Genomic DNA, 14,615 nt, shown 5'->3' with positions numbered 1-14,615 from the left:
ATAATTAAACACTTGCCAATCATTCCAGATTCCTTTTGTCTGAACAAACATTCAATTTGCAGCCATTAGTCGAGAAGAAAACATTTGAAGTGTTATGTTATGGTTATTTCTCCGCTGCTGGAGATTACAACAGGAGAGGGATTAACTGTTTTCCTGTTACTTAAACAATAGAAGTGTCTTTTAAATGAGATTATGTAAAAGTGCTCACAACATTTCTGTGCACCACTCCACAACCTTCGTTTTGGTGTCTGTTTTGTCAATCAAAAAGAGTCTATATTTACTCTACATATGAATAATTGGAAGATATCTTGCATCTGTGTGAGTACAACACCAAGTATCGAAGGTATTGACGGTGGGGTGTGGCCATGATATGATATAACATGGTATAATATGGGGGTATGATATAACAAACCCCCACACCAGGTTATTGGAAGTCTCCTCACAGTTCCCTGACCTTACGAAGAAACTCACCCTTCAACCTTGCTGCACTACGGACACACGGCCACCCAGAACCATGGTTTTCCTTAATTAAGACGGTCTAATCACCAGCAATGGGAGGTACTAACTAGTCTAATTATGAAGAAACTCACCCTTCAACCTCACTGCTCTACAGGCACCTGCTCTACTGGCACACAGCCATCCAGAACCAGCGCTTTCCTTAACTAAGACGGTCCAATCACCAGCAATGGGAGGTACTAACTAGGTTAAAAATGAAGAAACTCACCCTTCAACCTCGCTGCTCTACAGGCACCTGCTCTATGGGCACATGCCATCAAGAACCAGGGCTTTCCTTCACTAAGATGGTCCAATCACCAGCAATGGGAGGTACTAACTAGTCTAATTATGAAGAAACTCACCCTTCAACCTCGCTGCTCTACAGGCACCTGCTCTACTGGCACACAGCCATCCAGAACCACAGTTTTCCTTAACTAAAACCGTCCAATCACCAGCAATGGGACGTACTAACTAGTCTAATTATGAAGAAACTCACCCTTCAACATCGCTGCTCTACAGGCACCTGCTCTACGGGCATACAGCCATCCAGAACCAGCGCTTTCCTTAACTAAGACGGTCTAATCACCAGCAATGGGAGGTACTAACTAGTCTAATTATGAAGAAACTCACCCTTCAACCTTGCTGCTCTACAGGCACCTGCTCTATGGACACACGGCCATCCAGAACCAGGGCTTTCCTTCACTAAGACGGTCCAATCACCAGCAATGGGACATACTAACTAGTCTAATTATGAAGAAACTCACCCTTCAACATCGCTGCTCTACAGGCACCTGCTCTACTGGCACACAGCCATCCAGAACCACGGTTTTCCTTAACTAGAACTGTCCAATCACCAGCAATGGGAAGTACTAACTAGTCTAAATATGAAGAAACTCACCCTTCAACATCGCTGCTCTACAGGCACCTGCTCTACGGGCACACAGCCATCCAGAACCAGCGCTTTCCTTAGCAAAGACGGTCTAATCACCAGCAATGGGAGGTACTAACTAGTCTAATTATGAAGAAACTCACCCTTCAACCTCGCTGCTCTACAGGCACCTGCTCTATGGACACACGGCCATCCAGAACCGGGGCTTTCCTTCACTAAGATGGTCCAATCACCAGCAATGGGAGGTACTAACTAGTCTAATTATGAAGAAACTCACCCTTCAACCTCGCTGCTCTACAGGCACCTGCTCTACTTGCACACAGCTATCCAGAACCACAGTTTTCCTTAACTAAAACCGTCCAATCACCAGCAATGGGACGTACTAACTAGTCTAATTATGAAGAAACTCACTCTTCAACCTCGCTGATCTACAGGCACCTGCTCTATGGACACACGGCCATCCAGAACCAGGGCTTTCCTTCACTAAGATGGTCCAATCACCCGCAATGGGAGGTACTAACTAGTCTAATTATGAAGAAACTCACCCTTCAACCTCGCTGCTCTACGGACACACGGCCATCCAGAACCATGGTTTTCCTTCACTAAAATAGTCCAATCACCAGCAATGGGAGGTACTAACTAGTCTAATTATGAAGAAACTCACCCTTCAACCTCACTGCTCTACAGCCACCTGCTCTATGGACACACATCCATCCAGAACCATGGTTTTCCTTAACTAAGACGGTCTAATCACCAGTAATGGGAGGTACTAACTAGTCTAATTATGAAGAAACTCACCCTTCAACCTCGCTGCTCTACAGGCACCTGCTCTACGGGCACACATCCATCCAGAACCATGGTTTTCCTTAACTAAGACGTCTAATCACCAGAAATTGGAGTTACTAACTAGTCTAATTATGAAGAAACTCACCCTTCAACCTCACTGCTCTACCGGCACCTGTTCAAAGGGAACATGGCCATCCGGAACCATGGCTTTCCTTAACTAAGACTTTCCCATCACCAGCAATGGGAGCTACTAACTAGTCTAATTATGAAGAAACTCTCCGTTCAACCTCGCTGCTCTACAGGCACCTGCTCTACGGACACACGGCCATCCAAACCAGGGCTTTCCTTCACTAAGACGGTCCAATCACCTGCAATGGGAGGTACTAACTAGTCTAATTATGAAGAAACTCACCCTTCAACCTTGCTGCTCTACCAGCACCTGCTCTACTGGCACACAGCCATCCAGAACCAGCGCTTAACTTAACTAAGACGGTCTAATCACCAGCAATGGGAGGTACTAACTAGTCTAATTATGAAGAAACTCACCCTTCAACCTCGCTGCTCTACAGGCACCTGCTCTATGGACACACGGCCATCCAGAATCAGGGCTTTCCTTCACTAAGATGGTCCAATCACCAGCAATGGGAGGTACTAACTAGTCTAATTATGAAGAAATGCACCCTACAACCTCGCTGATATACAGGCACCTGCTCTACTGACACACAGCCATCCAGAACCACGGTTTTCCTTAACTAAAACTGTCCAATCACCAGCAATGGGAGGTACTAACGAGTCTAAATATGAAGAAACTCACCCTTCAACATCGCTGCTCTACAGGCACCTGCTCAACGGGCACACAGCCATCCAGAACCACCGCTTTCCTTAACAAAGACGGTCTAATCACCAGCAATGGGAGGTAGTAACTAGTCTAATTATGAAGAAACTCACCCTTCAACCTCGCTGCTCTACAGGCACCTGCTCTACGACACACAGAACCAGGGCTTTCCTTAACTAAGACGGTCCAATCACCAGCAATGGGAGGTACTAACTAGTTTAATTATGAAGAAACTCAACCTAAAACCTTGCTGCTTTACAGTCACCTGCTCTACGGACACACAGAACCAGGGCTTTCCTTAACTAAGACGGTCCAATCACCAGCAATGGGAGGTACTAACTAGTCGAATTATGAAGAAACTCACCCCTCAACCGCGCTGCTCTACAGGCACCTGCTCTACCGGAACACGGCCCTCCAGAACCATGGTTTTCCTTCACTAAAACAGTCCAATCACCATCAATGGGAGGTACTAACTAGTATAAATATGAAAAAACTAACCCTTCAACCTCACTGCTCTACAGGCACCTGCTCTATGGGCACATGCCATCAAGAACCAGGGCTTTCCTTAACTAAGACGGTCCAATCACCAGCAATGGGAGGTACTAACTAGGTTAAAAATGAAGAAACTCACCCTTCAACCTCGCTGCTCTACAGGCACCTGCTCTATGGGCACACGCCATCAAGAACCAGGGCTTTCCTTAACTAAGACGGTCCAATCACCAGCAATGGGAGGTACTAACGAGTCTAATTATGAAGAAACTCACCCTTCAACCTCGCTGCTCTACAGGCACCTTCTCTATGGACACACATCCATCCAGAACCAGGGCTTTCCTTCACTAAGACGGTCCAATCACCCGCAATGGGAGGTACTAACTAGTCTAATTATGAAGAAACTCACCCTTCAACATCGCTGCTCTACAGGCACCTGCTCTACGGGCACACAGCCATCCAGAACCAGCGCTTTCCTTAACTAAGACGGTCTAATCAAGAGCAATGGGAGGTACTAACTAGTCTAATTATGAAGAAACTCACCCTTCAACCTCGCTGATCTACAGGCACCTGCTCTATGGACACACGGCCATCCAGAACCAGGGCTTTCCTTCTCTAAGCAGATCCAATCACCCGCAATGGGAGGTACTAACTAGTCTAATTATGAAGAAACTCACCCTTCAGCCTTGCTGTTCGATAGACACCTGCTCTATGGGAACACAGCCATCCAGAACCATGGTTTTCCTTCACTAAAACAGTCCAATCACCAGCAATGGGAGGTACTAACTAGTCTAATTATGAAGAAAATCACCCTTCAACATCGCTGCTCTACAGGCACCTGCTCTACGGGCACACAGACATCCAGAACCAGCGCTTTCCTTAACTAAGACGGTCCAGTCACCAGCAATGTGAGGTACTAACTAGTCTAATTATGAAGAAACTCTCCCTTCAACCTCGCTGCTCTACAGGCACCTGCTCTATGGACACACATCCATCCAGAACCAGGGCTTTCCTTCACTAAGACGGTCCAATCACCCGCAATGGGAGGTACTAACTAGTCTAATTATGAAGAAACTCACCCTAAAACCTCGCTGCTCTACAGTCACCTGCTCTAGGGACACACAGAACCAGGGCTTTCCTTAACTAAGATGGTCCAATCACCAGCAATGGGAGGTACTAACTAGTTTAATTATGAAGAAACTCACCCTTCAACCTCGCTGCTCTACTGGCACCTGCTCTATGGACACACATCCATCCAGAACCAGGGCTTTCCTTAACTAAGACGGTCCAATCACCATCAATGGGAGGTACCAACTAGTCTAATTATGAAGAAACTCACCCCTCAACTGCTCTACAGGTACCTGCTCTACCGGAACACGGCCCTCCAGAACCATGGTTTTCCTTCACTAAAACAGTCAAATCACCATCAATGGGAGGTACTAACTGGTATAATTATGAAGAAACTCACCCTTCAACCTCACTGCTCTACAGGCACCTGCTCTATGGGCACACGCCATCAAGAACCAGGGCTTTCCTTAACTAAGACGGTCCAATCACCAGCAATGGGAGGTACTAACTAGGTTAAAAATGAAGAAACCCACCCTTCAACCTTGCTGCTCTACAGGCACCTGCTCTACGGACACACAGCCATCCAGAACCATGGTTTTCCTTAACTAAAACGGTCCAATCACCATCAATGGGAGGTACTAACTGGTATTATTATGAAGAAACTCACCCTTCAACCTCACTGCTCTACAGGCACCTGCTCTATGGGCACACGCCATCAAGAACCAGGGCTTTCCTTAACTAAGACGGTCCAATCACCATCAATGGGAGGTACCAACTAGTCTAATTATGAAGAAACTCACCCCTCAACTGCTCTACAGGTACCTGCTCTACCGGAACACGGCCCTCCAGAACCATGGTTTTCCTTCACTAAAACAGTCCATTCACCATCAATGGGAGGTACTAACTGGTATAATTATGAAGAAACTCACCCTTCAACCTCACTGCTCTACAGGCACCTGCTCTATGGGCACACGCCATCAAGAACCAGGGCTTTCCTTAACTAAGACGGTCCAATCACCAGCAATGGGAGGTACTAACGAGTCTAATTATGGAGAAACACCCTTCAACCTCGCTGCTCTACAGGCACCTGCTCTACGGACACACAGCCATCCAGAACCATGGTGTTCCTTAACTAAAACGGTCCAATCACCAGCAATGGGAGGTACTAACTAGTCTAATTATGAAGAAACTCATCCTTCAACATCGCTGCTCTACAGGCACCTGCTCTACGGGCACAAAGCCATCCAGAACCAGCGCTTTCCTTAACTAAGACGGTCCAATCACCAGCAATGGGAGGTACTAACTAGTCTAATTATGAAGAAACTCCCCCTTCAACCTTGCTGCTCTACAGGCACCTGCTCTACGGACACACGGCCATCCAGATCCATGGTTTTCCTTAACTAAGACTTTCCAATCACCAGAAATGGGAGCTACTAACTAGTCTAATTATGAAGAAACTCTCCCTTCAACCTCTGTGCTCTACAGGCACCTGCTCCACGGACACACAGAACCAGGGCTTTCCTTAACTAAGACGGTCCAATCACCAGCAATGGGAGGTACTAACTAGTCTAATTATGAAGAAACTCTCCCTTCAACCTCGGTGCACTACAGGCACCTGCTCCACGGACACACAATACCAGGGCTTTCCTTAACTAAGACGGTCCAATCACCAGCAATGGGAGGTACTAACTAGTCTAATTATGAAGAAACTCACCCTTCAACATCGCTGCCCTACAGGCACCTGCTCTACGGGCACACAGCCATCCAGACCCAGCGCTTTCCTTAACTAAGACGGTCCAATCACCAACAATGTGAGGTACTAACTAGTCTAATTATGAAGAAACTCTCCCTTCAACCTTGCTGCTCTACAGGCACCTGCTCTACCTACGCACGGCCATCCAGATCCATGGTTTTCCTTAACTAAGACTTTCCCATCACCAGCAATGGGAGCTACTAACTAGTCTAATTATGAAGAAACTCTCCCTTCAACCTCGCTGCTCTACAGGCACCTGCTCTACGTACGCACGGCCATCCAGATCCATGGTTTTCCTTAACTAAGACGGTCCAATCACCAGCAATGGGAGGTACTAACTAGTTTAATTATGAAGAAACTCACCCTTCAACCTCGCTGCTCTACTGGCACCTGCTCTATGGACACACATCCATCCAGAACCAGGGCTTTCCTTAACTAAGACGGTCCAATCACCAGCAATGGGAGGTACTAACTAGTCTAATTATGAAGAAACTCACCACTCAACCTCGCTGCTCTACAGGCACCTGCTCTACGGGAACACAGCCCTCCAGAACCATGGTTTTCCTTCACTAAAACAGTCCAATCACCAACAATGGGAGGTACTAACTAGTATAATTATGAAGAAACTCACCCTTCAACCTCGCTGCTCTACAGGCACCTGATCTATGGGCACACGCCATCAAGAACCAGGGCTTTCCTTAACTAAGACGTTCCAATCACCAGCAATGGGAGGTACTAATGAGTCTAATTATGGAGAAACACCCTTCAACCTCGCTGCTCTACAGGCTCCTGCTCTACGGACACACAGCCATCCAGAACCAGCGCTTTTCTTAACTAAGATGGTCCGATCACCAGCAATGTAAGGTACTAACTAGTCTAATTATGAAGAAACTCTCCCTTCAACCTCACTGCTCTACAGGCACCTGCTCTATGGGCACACGCCATCCAGAACCATGGTTTTGCTTAACTAAAACGGTCCAATCACCAGCAATGGGAGGTACTAACTAGTCTAATTATGAAGAAACTCATCCTTCAATATCGCTGCTCTACAGGCACCTGCTCTACGGGCACAAAGCCATCCAGAACCAGCGCTTTCCTTAACTAAGACTTTCCAATCACCAGTAATGTGAGGTACTAACTAGTCTAATTATGAAGAAACTCACCCTTCATCCTTGCTGCTCTACAGGCACCTGCTCCACGGACACACAGAACCAGGGCTTTCCTTAACTAAAACGGTCCAATCACCAGCAATGGGAGGTACTAACTAGTCTTATTATGAAGAAACTCACCCTTCAACCTTGCTGCTCTACAGGCACCTGCTCCACGGACACACAGAACCAGGGCTTTCCTTAACTAAGACGGTCCAATCACCAGCAATGGGAGGTACTAACTAGTCTAATTATGAAGAAACTCACCCTTCAACATCGCTGCCCTACAGGCACCTGCTCTACGGGCACACAGCCATCCAGAACCAGCGCTTTCCTTAACTAAGACGGTCCAATCACCAGTAATGTGAGGTACTAACTAGTCTAATTATGAAGAAACTCTCCCTTCAACCTCGCTGCTCTACAGGCACCTGCTCTACGGACACAAGGCCATCCAGATCCATGGTTTTCCTTAACTAAGACTTTTCAATCACCAGCAATGGGAGGTACTAACTAGTCTAATTATGAATAAACTCACCCTTAAACCTCGCTGCTCTACAGGCACCTGCTCTACGGACACACAGAACCAGGGCTTTCCTTAACTAAGACGGTCCAATCACCAGCAATGGGAGGTACTAACTAGTCTAATTATGAAGAAACTCACCCTTCAACCTCGCTGCTCTACAGGCACCTGCTCTATGGGAACACAGCCCTCCAGAACCATGGTTTTCCTTCACTAAAACAGTCCATTCACCAGCAATGGGAGCTACTAACTAGGTTAAAAATGAAGAAACTCACCCTCAACCTCGCTGCTCTACAGGCACCTGCTCTATGGGAACACGCCATCAAGAACCAGGGCTTTCCTTAATGGTCCAATCACCAGCAATGGGAGGTACTAACTAGTCTAATTATGAAGAAACTCTCCCTTCAACCTTGCTGCTCTTCAGGCACCTGCTCTACGGGCACACAGAACCAGGGCTTTCCTTAACTAAGACGGTCCAATCATCAGCAATGGGAGGTACTAACTAGTCTAATTATGAAGAAACTCACATTTCAACCTCGCTGCTCTACGGACACACAGCCATCCAGAACCAGGGCTTTCCTTAACTAAGACAGTCCAATCACCAGCAATGGGAGGTACTAACTAGTCTAATTATCAAGAAACTCACCCTTCAACCTCGTTGCTCTACAGGCACCTGTTCAACGGACACCCAGCCATCCAGAACCAGGGCTTTTCTTAACTAAGACGGTCCAATCACCAGCAATGGGAGGTGCTAACTAGTCTAATTATGTGAATGGCATGGAGTGTTACGGACCTCACGGCAGGAACGAAGAGAGGTGCGGCCGGTGTTGCATGTTGGTAAAAGCACTGGTTTTAGGAAGAAGTTGATGGCTACGGTGTTGGTAGATTACCCTGCATTACTTTTCCTTGCCAGATAATTTTTCGCGTTTTTTGCAGCACATTTTGTAGCATATATATGTGGAGGGGGTGTGGGTTCAGGGGAATAATTAAGCTAGGGAATTTCAGGGGGCGGATTGTGGGGGTCTCCCCCAGCATATATATGCAGCAAAATTACTGTGCCAAAAAATTTGGCAAAACATCCCATCAGGAAATGTTTTAGCCCAGTATGGGTTGACTAAATCAACCCACACCGATGGCTACAGAGTCACTCCACCTGTTGGTTGTATAGCATGCAGTCCAGTCGGAGGGTGGTCCAGTGAATAGTGGGAGGGTTGGGAGGAGAACTAGAAGAGAGTCTCATTAGGGGGAGAGGGTTAAGGCACCTACCAACACTAAATTATGTCTCATTTCTGAAGAGCAAAATACTGCCAAGCTTTACAGCTCCCCTCAGCTGGATTAATTGCCCTGATGCAGAATTTTCCTCATTTGCATGGTAAAAAGGGGGGGGGCAAAAAGGCAGCATACATGCTTGTATGCGGCCCTTTAGCACTACAGTATTATACATTTAGTAAACGCTGCCTGCCATGTACCTGTGCATGTACAAATCCAGGCATCGTTTATAATGGATTCCTATGGAGTCTGCTGGTGCAAAAAGCCGGCGGACTCCATAGGAATCCCCGGCATTTGCAAAGGCATGAAAATCCACGCTGGCGCAAATGCTGTCGTATGGAGTATGGAGGAGAGGAAGGGACAGGTGGAAACGTAAGTTACGTTCCGTGCACGTTCCGAGCCTCCTCTGCGCCAAAGAATGCACGTAAAAGTAGATGTAACGGAACTGAAATGCGTAAAAGCCTCACTCAAGAATTATATTCCCGTTACGACAAACTCAAAATGAGCTCCTATGTGTGCCTATTAAAAACACTCATACCATGCTGAATGAATAGTTGGTGGAACTGGAAATCTATCATAGTTCCTGAAATATTAACATGCAAGGACCGGTGGCATTTTTTGCCCTGCAGTGGTAAATTAACCCCTGCTGTATTTCTTAATCTGCTATAGAAGCAGGAACTTATGTGATCATGTATGTTTCAGACAATGGTCATTACCACATGCAGTAATAACGCTGAAGTTGGTACATAATTACAATGACACCAATATTACCACCATCACGCTGAGTGCTAATACCAAATGAGTGGTAATTTACCACAAGTAGTGATTTGTACTTGATGTGGCCCCTTGTCTGCTGATTTTTCTGTACGCCCCCCAGGTACAGTATTGAGCTGGCCCCCGAGGCTTTACAAAAGAGGGGGCCCTTATTACAAATTATTGGTGGTAAATGCGCCGGAATACCTGCAAACAAAATTACCGTTACATGTACTTGTCTGCCGGTATTACCGGCAGATTACAAGTGGCTGCAAGGGTAGTAAGTCCCCTTTCCATGGATTCCAATAGGACTCCACGGGTCGTTTTGCTGCTATTACTGACCATGCCGGTAATACAGGCAGTTTGTTGCCAGTAGGGGTCAGATTTCCTTTCATCTCTTGGCTGGAGATATATCCTTAACCCCTACTGGCAAAGTTGTAGTTAGCCAGTCTGGTAAAAGGGCCGGTAAATGTTATTAACAACACTTTTACTGTGTACCGGCCAACTCGGAATGAGTCCCAGTACTGTTTGAAAAAAGGAGACATACTTAAGATATACAAAATAATATTTGGCAGGATTTTCTCAAGTTTTTCTACATCACAATATGTATTTTAAAAAAGAGGCACATCTTGTAATAACCATTTCAGTGCACCTATGTGAATGTCATTTGAACATCTAACCATCCTTCAAGATCATCGGCGGTCTCTGGTGGCCTTTGCAATGACCTCTGACCCACAGTGAAGTATTTTAGCTGCAAATATGAAGTACTGATTTAAGTTCTTCCTGTGTGTTCATTGCTTATTTTATTTATTTATTTATTTTTCATTTTTATAGCGCCAAAACAACCCGTCGACACCGTGGCACTGTTACAGAGGTAAGTAGGTTGCTTAGTTACTGTGGTACAGACATTGGGCATGGCTTAGGTCGACACGTTATTTTGCAGGCATGCCAGACCGAAGAGTTTGCCAGAGCTGAGGTGTCCTCCACAAGGTGAGGACGGTGCTGCCTTTCCTCGCCTGCGCCTGGCCTTCTTCGGTGTCACATGTGTTGAAACTAATTTTCTGCATAATGCGTCTATCTCTTGCATGTCTGCATTGCCACCAGCTCTGTTTTTTTTTTTTTGCAAAACAGACTCATCGCTCTTTCCAACAGGATGAAAACATGGTTAAATACTGGCTATAAAAAAGCATTATGTGATGTGCTCGCCAAATGACACACCAATACTCCAATGTAAGTGCTTTTTTGGCAGCTGCTCAAAGGAGGAGAAGAGCTCACATGATTTTCAGACGCAGTGATAAGATTACACAAAGAGAAGCAAAATATACAAAATGGGCAGATGTACTTACCATAAATATTGTGGCATACATTAATAAACTTTTTTGGGGGTGTTGAACAGGCCATCAGGGAAGGGTTGTGGCACAACCGTTGCCAGTATATACATTTCAAAGGGAATTCAATGTAGGAGGGCGCCCATCATGGCGGCGATCATATGAACCGGTCAGGGACTTCCTGCTCTCGGATTCACTTCTGGCACAGGAGGTCACTGAAAGCGGAAGTTCTAAGGAAGAGACCATACTTCCTTCATAGGCCGTGGCTTGAAGTATATGCATAGCGGAGAAATCCCCAAAAACAATGGCGAGCGGCCTTGCACGCTAAAGCTCAGGCTGCAGAAGCTGGCAGCGGGATTCAAGACGATGTTCTTGGCATCCATCTTGTCCAAACAGTAGTAATCCTGTTGCAGAAGGGGAACCGCAGTGAGAAGGCTCGCTAGCTACGCGCAGCATCGAGGACTTTAAATAATCAACACGCTGGATACAAATAAACATTTTTGCTTTCGGATTCTTAGGTTACTTGCCGGATTCAGCCGGGAAAATCATTTGTTTTGGATTGGCCCACTACTTTTACTTTGAACAAATCCACTGATTATAGGTTTATTTATGTCATCATATTATCAACTGATGCTTAGTTGACAGGGGAAACTCCTCTGGGGAAAATAGTTTCTACTCTAGAGATTTCTCATTGGTCCATTGGTTTTCATGTTAGGGGCTGGAAGGAATCTTTCTAAATTAATTTGGTTGAAGAGCGAAGTTGGCTTTGTTTTTTGTGACATGGAGGCCTTGGTCACTTTTGTAGACATGTATATATGGAAGGAATCTGTGACAGAATCCATTGTAGATATATATTTGGAAGGAATCTGTGACAGAATCCATTGTAGATATATATTTGGAAGGAATCTGTGACAGAATCCATTGTAGATATATATTTGGAAGGAATCTGTGAGAAAATCCATTGTTATAACTCTTTTTATGGAGCAGAAAAAATCAAAACTCTATTTTCATTCGTTTTTTCTCATTTCCAATCTGTGCCAGAATCTTCTTATATAGCTAATTCCTTGCTTCCGGATAATTGATCCAGAAGGTCTCCTTCATGTTTGTTTTATGTAATTATTCATATGGTTTTGTAATGCACCAAATGCCACTTCAGTTTTTGTGTTACGGAGGAAATGCTGCAACACCCTTAGAAGGTATCTTTGTACCCGTTATTGTAAAGCACTTTGCTGCTCACAGGGAGGGTTGCGATGTATACCTTTATACCATAACATCATTTTGCATGAACAGTTAAGTTCATTTCGGGGTGTTAAACTATATGGCCTTCTGAAATAGAAATGGCTTCATGGCCTTTCTTATGCTCAGTTTTTTAATAATTGCTGGAGAAAGACAGACAGGGAACTCCACAGGAGGGTTCTTCCTACATATAACTACAATGCAACTGTTCTGACATTGGTCTCTGCCGCAGGAGCTGACTGATCCCCCACTTGTCTCTGTGTCACCTACACGCCTTCAAGAGTGCAACTGTTCTAGCATTGGCCTCTGCAGCTGGGATTGACTGATTCCCCACTTGTTTCTGTGGTCCTCTCTGCCCCGGTTATCTTCGCCTCCCCTGACTCCCCCATCATCTGACCATTGTGTCCCTCCAGCATCACGCACATCTACTTGCAGCTTTCTTTCCACCTGTAGGTTGCTAATCCTCCAGCTGCCTCTCCCCTGGCCCTCATGTCTTACTCTGGCTGCTACAGCCCCCGCCTGGACTGCTAACCTAGGCTCTTCAGTGATTTCTCCTGCAACTCCTCTTTGCCATCGGGGTGACTTGGTGGTTCTGTGACCCTACCTGTGAGAGTGGGCTTGTTCTTCGCCTTGTCCCCTGCAGGGTATGCTGCTACTAACTTAGTGGGCTCTTCTGCTCATCCCACCCACTTCGCCATTGGCCTCTCTCTCCATTCCCCCATCTGTTAGCACCTTAGTCTATGACCCTACCATTACCGCACTCTTCTATTTCCTCTCCACTCTCTTACTCTCTGCATTCTCTCCCCCTTCATGTCATGCGAATCGCTAGATCTCTACTTTCCCTTCCACCTTTCTCCTCACCTTTACCATCCCGCTCCCACCTTTCTTTCCCTCTCATCCTTCCCCTATTCCTCAAGTACATTCCCGTGCACAACCCCCTCCCCCAATCACCTCGTTCCATCTCTGCCCTTCCTTATCGCCTTAACCTCATCTACCCTCCAATCCAACCTTCCAATCTAATCAATATTGCTCTTTGGAATGCCAGATCCCTTTGCAATACGACTGCAGCTGTTTTAGACATATTCTTTCGTTTCAACCTTCATTTCCTCTGTCTAACTGAAACTTGGATCCCACCTCACAACTCTGCTCCCCCTGCCTCTCTTACTACCCCTTCCTCTTCCTTTTCTCGTGTCTCTCGCCCTTCTGGTCATGGTGGAGGTGTTGGTATCCTCTTCCATCCTAAATACCTTTTATCCAATTCTTCGCTATCCCTTCCTACTTTCCCTTTACTCATCCTCATCTCATTTCCCTCCTAATTATCTATAGGCCTCCTGGCCCCCTCTCCTCTTTTTATGATGACCTTGACCAACCTCCTCTCTATTATCTCCCCCTCCCCTTCTCCACTCACTGTACTTAGTGATTTCAACCTTCACCTTCCCATGTCCCCTCAACCCTCACCTCTTACCTCAATCCTAGGTTCCTACCTTCTCTCTCCTCTCCCCTCTTCTCCGACTCACTCTTCTGGTCCCACTCTTGATCTCCTCTTTAATTCCACCTACTCCTCCTCTCCTGTCTCTTCTTTACCCATCTATCTGTCTGATCATGCTCAGCTCTCTTTTTCCCTTACTCCCAGCTCTAAATCTCCCTCTCCTCTACCCTCATCCATATCTTTAATCGACGTGACCTCTGGAACTTTAAGCCCTCACTCTTCCTTGCTGCCTGCTCTTCTTCTCTTCCACCCCTTTCAGATTTCCCCTCCATCCCTGCTGATCTTGCTTTATCCTCTCTTTTCTCCTCTATTTCCTCTAGTCTCGATCTAGTACACCCCCTCTCCTCTTTCCGCCCTACTCGTAAACCCTCCCAACCCTGGCTCTCTCCTCACCTCCTGTCCATGCGTCGTCTCCTCTGTCACCTTGAGCGTCGCTGGCTCAAAACCCTCTCTCTTCCTAACCAAACCGCCTATTTCTGTATAATTCTCTATATGACACCTGCCTTAAATCCGCCAAACGCTCATACTTTTCTAACCTTCACTCCCAAGCTTCTCAT

Source organism: Ambystoma mexicanum, chromosome 2p, assembly GCF_040938575.1.
Source record: "Ambystoma mexicanum isolate Mex_15411 chromosome 2p, UKY_AmexF1_1, whole genome shotgun sequence".
NCBI classification, from domain to species: Eukaryota; Metazoa; Chordata; class Amphibia; order Caudata; family Ambystomatidae; genus Ambystoma; species Ambystoma mexicanum.
This window is presented reverse-complemented; position numbering follows the sequence as displayed.